Source organism: Canis aureus, chromosome 29 (genome assembly GCF_053574225.1).
Source record: "Canis aureus isolate CA01 chromosome 29, VMU_Caureus_v.1.0, whole genome shotgun sequence".
In the NCBI taxonomy this organism is placed as follows: Eukaryota; Metazoa; Chordata; class Mammalia; order Carnivora; family Canidae; genus Canis; species Canis aureus.
In genome coordinates this window covers 33,874,236-33,883,237 of record NC_135639.1, presented here as the reverse complement: position 1 = coordinate 33,883,237, position 9,002 = coordinate 33,874,236, and positions in this window count along the sequence as shown.

Genomic DNA, 9,002 nt, shown 5'->3' with positions numbered 1-9,002 from the left:
ATGTCTCTATCCTAGAATGGGAATGTAGTAAGCATTCAAAAATATATGATTAAGTCAACTAAATGTTGAGTTGCAAAAACTTAATCACAAACATGTGGTCAATTTTCATTTCTGTCTATTTCTTACAGTTGTCAAAGTAAACTTACAGAATGCTGGGATTCACTCACTCTCTGCCCTTAAAGAAAAAGTATGGAGACATATATATATGTGTGTATCTGTGTGTGTGTTTGTATGTTTGTAAACATATATATGAAGGCACTCATGCATATTTAAATTGTCATTGTTCTTTTGGTCTGGCTTCACTGGATTTAGTGTGTGTTCCTCTCCCTCTTTTCCATCCTAGACTTTGGATTTGGCTCTGTCACTAGGTCTGACCCTAGGTTTGTCCTTGGATTATAAACAAGGAGAGCCTTCCTGAAAGGAGAGCTACCTATATCTGACCTACTTGAGTTTGGCCTTAGAATGAAATCTTCAGGGATCCAGCCTTCATGGTGAGCTGGAAGAAGTCATGAAGGAGAGGCCCATTAGGTCTGTGGATTACTGATGAGCTTTGCCATCAAAGCTTCTACATTTATTTCTGGGCCGTTACACTGAATTTGTCACAGTGTGGTTCATGCTCTTTATAAGTTTCTGGTATGGATGTATAAATGTGCATTCAGTGTGTTTGCTTTGTTGGCACTCCTTAGGTTCTGGGAACTTTAAAGATAGAAATTTAACATGTAAATTTTAATACAATTCAATGCATGTATTGAGTATTTATTATGTGCCAAGCACCATGTTGGGCACTTTTGGAAGGATTGAGGCACTTAACATTTAAGTAGTTGTTAGGTTGTTGAGTGAATGGCAGGTTGGGTTGTTCTCCTTTCATCTTCTTCTGTCCTTTTTCTTGTCATGCTTGGCAGGGTAGAGAAAGAGCCTTTGTGAGGAAGACAATGCATCAGAGTTGTGGCCACTATTACCAAGTATTTGTCTGTATTGTAGATGTTGTTGACTGTGGAGAGCATGAAAGATCTGGTGCCCCCTAAGGTTCTGGAGGACCTTGAGGGTCTGCCCTACCCCTCCAAATGGAACCAAGACCCAGGGGGAGGATTAGGGTGGTAGAAAAGACCAAATTATTCATAAGAGTGCAGTAGGAAAATGACTAGAGACGAAACAAAGGAATCTTGGAAAGGACCTTAGAGTCACCATCATTGAAGGGCTGGTCTCCTTGAGGGTTTGGGAAGTGGGGGGTAGAGAAGCATTCATAGGCCCATGGCTGGTGCACTGTGGCCACAGGGGATAGGATACACCCCTACTGCCTGACTGTAGACATTTCACTAAGGTCTGATCATGTCATTCTTTCTGAGCCTTTGATTCCCCCAAACTATCACTTTACTCCAGCTGTGGGCTAACATCACTCTGGTTCTGTGGCTTTGGCTCAGCTGACATGGGTGGGGCCCATGAAGCTTTGAACTTCCATGTCTGGATTTTGGGTCTGCAGGTTGTCTGCTGACCCGGGCAGAGGGTTACTAAAATGCTACCCCACACTGTTCCTAGTCCTGCTGTCTGCTTCCTTCCCCCAGAATGGGTGCAGGGACTGTTCTGGGCTTCTCCTGGCCACATCTAGGGAGAATCAGAACCGTCTTTCCTGGGGCATTTCTGGTGGAGAAGATGCCTTCTTTGGTTGTGAGCTCTGCAGCTGGCCTGCCCTGGGCCCTTCTTCAGACTCTGCCAGCTCTTGGCATTGTAGTTTGAAACCTCTGGCTTAGGGAAGAATAGATGTCTCAGGACTGAACTTGAGAACAGAACAGGAGAGGGATATCTTTTTCTTTTTTTTTAATAAATTTATTTTTTATTGGTGTTCAATTTAGGAGAGGGATATCTACCCAGTTAGGGGTGGAAAGGAAAAGAAAGCAGCAGATAGGACTGAGACAGTAACCAGAAATTGAATTTATTAAGTAATAAAAATGAGAAGGGGATCTAGGGGTTGTTCAGTGTTTCATATGGTTAGGATGATGCAGGACTCTGAGAAGGGGATCTAGGGGTTGTTCAGTGTTTCATATGGTTAGGATGATGCAGGACTCTGAGTCTTCTCCATTGCCTAGTGGCGCCAGGTGGTTCAGATGGAAGGAGGCTGTTGGGCTACTGGGAGGCCACCAGAGACTGTGGACACTGGATGGTGGGGATCAAGGAAGAAAAGCACATCTTATAAAGCACTCAGGATGAGTGGGTAAGAAGGCTTTTCCAGGAAAACACGAATGAGAAGTCTAGTTCTTATACTAGGATTCATGTCCCTGAATTTACCAACAGGTCTGAAGTTCATTACAAACCCACGCCATTAACTTTCATGTCTGCTAGGGAGAGTCTAGAGCACGCAGACGAGAGCTCAGCTCTGAGTTTGGCTGTGCATGTTCAAATTCTGGCTCTGCCGCCTGCTGGTTGTGCAACATTGAGCAAGTGGTTCTCTCTAAGCTCTAGTTGTTTTTTTGTTTTGTTTTTTTGTTTTTTTACTGAAATGGGTAGAATAATACTGGTATATTTTTGCTATTCAGAGAATTAATGAGTTAGACTCTATAAACTGCTTGACATTGGAAATGCCCAATAAATGGTAGGTATTATTACCTTTGTAACACTGAAGTTTTAATATCATCATGTGCTTATTGGCAAGCAGAGGTGACTTAGTCATTATGTATTGATAATTCTGGATCATACTGGGCCATCTTGTCCTGGCTCTGGAGCAGAAGCTGCATCCGGGTGTGCATGAGTAGGTCAGGCAGGGCTTTCTTTGTCTCCTGCCAGAGATATCAACACAGATGTGGGCCTTTAGGAAGACCTCAGAGTTCTAGGCCTATGGCTGTTTCTACATGGAATAGAGTATTTGGGGCTGGGGTAGAGTTAACTATCTCTACAGAGCCCTCTGTATGCTTTGGCCCCAGGGTCTCATCACAGAATGTAAGGAAACTCCTTTTCTTTCATGGGCCATTAGGAATCCTCAACTGGAGGCTCAGTCTCATCTTACTTATTGGGACCTTGAGGGGAGACTTGAACTTGGCTCACAATTTAGTTTCTACATGTTAAGTTCTGTCTGATAGCCTGGGGAGGGGGTCTCCAAAGGTGGTCACACTTGGGAGAAAACCATGAAATCCCTGGAGAGAAAGTCACCTGGAATGAAGAATGTTGGCAGAGATGGGTTAAGCAGCAGGGCTGGGAGGAATTCAGGTACATGTTGACTCCATTCCCATGCCTGCTCCCTCCTGAACCCCTCACTGAACAGTACTCTGGAAAAGAGCTTGGTGCTGAGGCAAGAGCTGTCACTTGGAGCCCAACACTTCTGCTGCAGGAACCCCAGGGAACAGGAGAAGAACCCTGGAGGTGGGTGGTCAGGAGGAGCCCTGTGGCAGCCTGGGTTGCATCGTGGGAGTCAGGACAAGAGCAGCAGAGCAGGGTAGTGAGGCATAGCAAGAGGCTGCACTGTGTATAGCTAGACTCTCCTAAAATGGATTTCCACCTCTCCATAAAGGGCATAATAGTAGAACCTACCTCTCATATTGGAGAGGTAGAAGGGTCTAGAATGGTGCCTGGCACATAGTAGGTGTTCAGTAAATGTTAGCCATTATTGTTTGAGAGAGTTTCCCAGACAAAACTCCTAAAGGAAGTCATTGGGAGTGGAGGGAAAAGAGTGGCCAGTTTAGAGTATGTCTATAACTGTCAAAACAAGGGGCATCTGAATACCGTGCACACAGGGTCTACTTCCCACCAGCTGTCTCTCCAGCTCTTTGGTCCCTGTGGCCTCTGAGCCTGGGACTGGGCCCCAAGGAGACATTGGCTTGTGTAAAGTGCATGGTTAATTCATAAGCATTAAATTGATGGCTCTGCTCTGGGTTTACTGAAGCAGCCTACTCTGGGCCAATGGGAACAGTCTTTAAAAACCCTGACTGTTCCCTGTGCTTTGCATTTGGTGCAGGGCTATGTGGTAGGAAAACCTTGCTTGGTTTCCTCACATTGTTCTTTCAGTGGGGAGATAACTGTCTTCACTTTTTCATCCTAGCAGCTTGTCTCCCCCACTTGCTGAAATCTCCATGCTGCTGAGATCCTACTCATTTTTCAAGGCCTCACTCATGTTGGGATAAATCATTTCTTGCTCCCAGATTCCTTATTTACACATTATCCTTGGTCAATTATTCTATTTGTTCTACAATAATTCATATACCTCTGCTTCCCTTACTGTGTTTTCAGTTCTTTGGGAGAGCATGCACGTGCATATGTGTCTCTTACTCATCACTTCATCCTCCGTGGGGTCATGCCTATTTACTAAAACTGATATGAAGTCTCATGAAGTCAGCAATCATCATCCGTATTTGGCAGATGAAGAAAGTGCCTTACTCAATGCCATTCTGCTGGTGGGGGAAGGAGCCAAGATCCAGGTGACTCAAGGCCCCAGCCTTACCCACTGCACCACATTGACTGTCACGGGAGGAACCTAACTATCCCATTAATCGAACTTGGTCAGTCTCACAGATTCAGGAATGTGTATTCCTGACAATCAGGGACGATAGACCATTTCCCCTTCTGACAGAACTGTGTCTAAAAGAGTGCCAAGATCATCATCATGAATTTTTTTCCAGAAAGGAAAAAAGTAGTTTTTTCAACTACTGCCAGTAGTTTGAAAAGAAGATGTCATACCTTTACAATGCTGCTTCTCCTTTAGCATGGACGGCCTCTCTGGGACTGCTGGCTATTTGAGTGTTATCTCAAATTATAAGCCCTCCAGTTTGAAAGATATTGAATAAGTCTGCTTATGATCAGCATTTGGAAGGTGTTTCTCCTACTTCCCCCCAGCTAACGTTGCAGTTCCACTAGCTGAGTCACTTATCTCAGAGCATTAATTAATACCTGGGGTCTTTTCCTGTCTTAGGAAAATGTTCTAGTAACTCATTTTCTCTTTTCTGTTAAAGTCATTGAATTAAATCATCCTTTTGATGAAATTTTAAAAACCCATTAATGAAAATGTTTGTATATTAACAGAGTACCATGATATCTATCGAGATTTAAATATTTATTGGGCAGACAGGAGAAATGGTTAAATTCCCTTATGAAAATCAATCAAAACTGCCCTCAAAGCCCGGTCTTATAAATAGTGTCACATACCAGCCACACTCACCCTCTCATCTGCTTTTCTGGTGCTAAATTCAGTCAGCTGAGACCAAGCTACCATGTAAGGAACAGATTAAACTAACATCCATCAAGGTGAAAGATAATTATTGCTTGTGTCAGACAACACCTGCTTTTGTAGCATTCCTCCACTTAGTTAAACTGGAGACAGGCTAAACTTTCCACCGAATTTTCCATTTGACAGTTGCTCCAGGCAGTGTGTCTGCAGAACACCCTTGCTATGTTTACATTTTTGAGGCAGATTAAAAATGTCACCTGTGAAATATAACCCCAAAATCTCGAACTGTAATATATTAACATATATAAATATAGGGGCTGAATGGGAGTCAGACTGAAGGGGAAGGCAAATCCTTAACTGCTTCTGGAGCAGAAATCTTTCATCATATGTCTTATATGATGTTAAACGTGCAGATTGTCCACAGATACTCTTCATACTTCAAATCATGGTGGTGTTGATCACTCTTCACTTTACGATTTTAAGATTATTAATCACTTCTCAACAGCTTCTGGTATTTTCTTACCAATGGAGAGCCAGAAGTCAGGTGCCATTTGGAATATGTGAGCTCTGGGTTTCCTTTCTATGGTGATGATGACATTTTGCCTGAGAAAGGAATCTCTGACCTGGGGCAAAAATCTGAAATGAAGTTTTTTAAATTGAAAAGTAACACTGGTGTGGCAACTACAGAAGTGCTAATGTCATTGCCAAGGATGCTGTCCCTTGATGGAACACAGGAGAACAAAAAGTAGAGAGGAGAGGCCCTGGTATACTTCTAGGTGTTTAAGCTGGGACATATTTCCATACATATCCAAGAAACAGAAGAAGAAAAAGCAACACGTTGGTTCCTTTCTCTGGGGAAGGGTTATGGACCTGCAGGTTTTCTGGGTGTTAATCTTACTCTTGACATTTGTATCGATTTCAATTACCATTTCTTTTGATATACTCTAAATATAAGCTCCAACCCCACTGAAGGTGGGAAGAAGACTCAAGGCTTCCCTCTAATACAGGGGTAGACATTAAAAGGCATTTAAGATACTTAATTTTAGGGATTACGGTAATGAGTATATTTTTTAAAATTCCTGTTGTCTCCACCTACTCATCCTCCACATGTACTCAGGTTCCAAGCTCTCTGATGGTTCCTGAGTCTGGTCTCTCCTCTGTCTCCCCACCCCAGACACCCCTTTTGCTTTCATTCAGACCTGTGTATCCCTTCAGGAAGGATTGCTGTGGTAGTCCTTCCTCCTTTTCTTTCCAGTCTCCTCCATCTGGAACTGACTTCTGTGCACCAACAGTCGTTTGTCCCAAACACAAGTGAGAAGGTCACTCCCCTGCTTAGAACGTCTAATCCCTTGATGTTAGGTAGCTCCATTTCTCATTCCTTATTGTGACCTTCAGGGTCTTTGTAATCTGGCCTCAACCTTTTAAAATCAGCTCTATCAGTTAGGATGTTTTTGGCTGCAAGTAACAGAAACTGTGACTCAAACAATGGGAAGATCTCACAATCTAAGCACACCTCAGAGGGAGACCACAGGTTGTTGGTTTCAAGGACTCGGTGATAACAGTCAAGATCTAGCTTCTTTTCACCTGCCTTCTATGTTCTTTGTGTGTTGATTTCATCCTCAAGCTGTGCAGCAAGATGGCTGGAGGGGTTCTAGGTGTCACAATCAGACCTAACAATGTATCTGGATGAAGGAATCCCACATGAAGAGAGGAGGAACATTCCTCAGGGCCACCCTTCCCAGCAGATGCCCCTTCATGTCTCATTGGCCAGACCTGGCTCATACTTAGCTCCCCAATCAGCTGCAACATGGGCTGGCATCATTATCAGGACAGCCGGGCCCCTTCTATCACTGGGCAGTGATGCTAGCTTTCCCTGAGCTACATGCTTCAATGGCATAGAGGGAGGGATCTGAGCAAAACTGTGATTTTGTTAAGAAGGAATTAGGGAGGAACTGATGCTGGATAGGCAACAAACCTTGTCCACCACCAGGTTTTCTGGCACAAAGAAGAATTTATGGTACCCTCAACCCATCACGTTCTGCCAAACCAATCATGGCTTTTGCATTTGTTCTGAAAAATATCTTGGTTTCCCACTTTTTTTCTGGAAAATTCTCCATCCTTTATGACTGCATTCGTTTCTCAATGCTGTTGTAACAAATCACCATAGACTTCATGACTTAAGACAAAGGAAATCTATTTACAGTTATTACAGATCTGGAGATCAGAAATCTGAAATGTGTCTCAGGTTGCTAAAATAAAGGTGTCCCTTTGAGAGATTGCCCATATTTCTTGGCTCATGGCCATATCATTCTGACCTTTACCTCTGTCATCTCTTTCTGATCCCCCTATGTCTCCCTTAAAAGGACCTTTGTGGTGACACTGGGCCACCCAAATAATCCAAGATAATGTCTCATCTCAAGATCCTTAGCTAAATCATATCTACAAAGTCCCTTTTGCCACATAAGGTAACATAGGCACAGGTTCTGGGGATCAGGACGTGGACATCTTAAGGGGAACATTTTTTTTTTGCCCACCACAATGACCTAGCATGATTGCCACCTTCTCTGCACTGTCTTCCCTGAGTCCACTCCAAAAAGGTCACTTTGGCAGAAACAAAGATGAGACTGGAAAGAGGCAGGATATTTGTCCACCTCGGGGTACTGGTCTCAGTACCACCTTCCCTGGCCACCCAAGAGAGGCTGGATAGTAATGTTCTGTGGCCATGGAGTCTCTCAGACCCCTTCTCTGGGTATGGCCTCTCACCTTTCTTTCTCTGTTTTTTGACCCGACATTGAACTTCCTTCAAGCTTGAGTCAAAGAGACCTTGTACCCAACCTATTGTGGTTTGTGGAGGCATTCGCAAAAGGAAATGAAGAAGAAATTCTACCCACAGGACAAAGTATTAGCTTTATCTGCCCCAGGTTGCAATGATTTTTCTAGAGTGAGCCTTCTCTTCTGACCATATGCTGTCCTGCCCAGGCTTGGGTTCTTTGTCAATGGACAGAAGTGATTTAGGTCACACCAAAATGTCTCTCTGTCTCTTTCTCTTTCTTTCTTTTTTTTTTTTTTCTTTCTCTTTCTAATAATTTATTGTGTATGCCTGTGAGCAGCATGATGGTAGGCACCATTGCTATGAGGCACACAGTTCCCCAGATACAAATTCTGAGAGTGGAAGATCCTTGTCAAGTGGTTTGTTTACAAGTCTTCCCAGGGAAAGCCAGAATGGGAATGGGGCAGGGAGGGGAGGAAGCCAGCCAAAGGTGCTCTATCAAGCAGAATCTCACAGAGGGTAATTTTGGATCAACCCTTCAGGGGAGCTCAGAGACTTGTAGGTCATTCCTGGATTGTCCTGATAAGGGCTGTTATTATTGGTTAAGGGCTGCCTCCAAGGAGACATAAATTCCTAGGTACTTCTGGGTCTCCAAGGCACCCAAGGAAAGCAATTCTGATAGCTTGAGGGGAACCTTTCATCAACAGGCACAGGTGCTGTTGGGAATGAAAGCACGCTGGGAGCCAGTATGCCTAGAGAGGATGTTGGGATCCAAGCAGTTCTGGGCAAAGCATTGATATCCTTTACTATATCAGGGAAGACCCTGTGTTCAGGCATTTCCTCTTCTGATGTGGATCAGTCAACCCCCACCCCCCAGCTTGCACTATTAGCCCCACTCTCAGTCAGGGCATCTGTACCACTCCTGGCCCCTGGAGCAAGCTGATCATCCCAGGCCCAGGTACCTGTGTAGGCTTCAGGCCATGCTGTGCTTCTCAAATTGTCTTTGCTCTAGAATCTTAAAGGGAGAAACCCATTTCCTTTTAACACCCTGAAGTTTCTCATGTTAAATTTTTCAGTCATCTC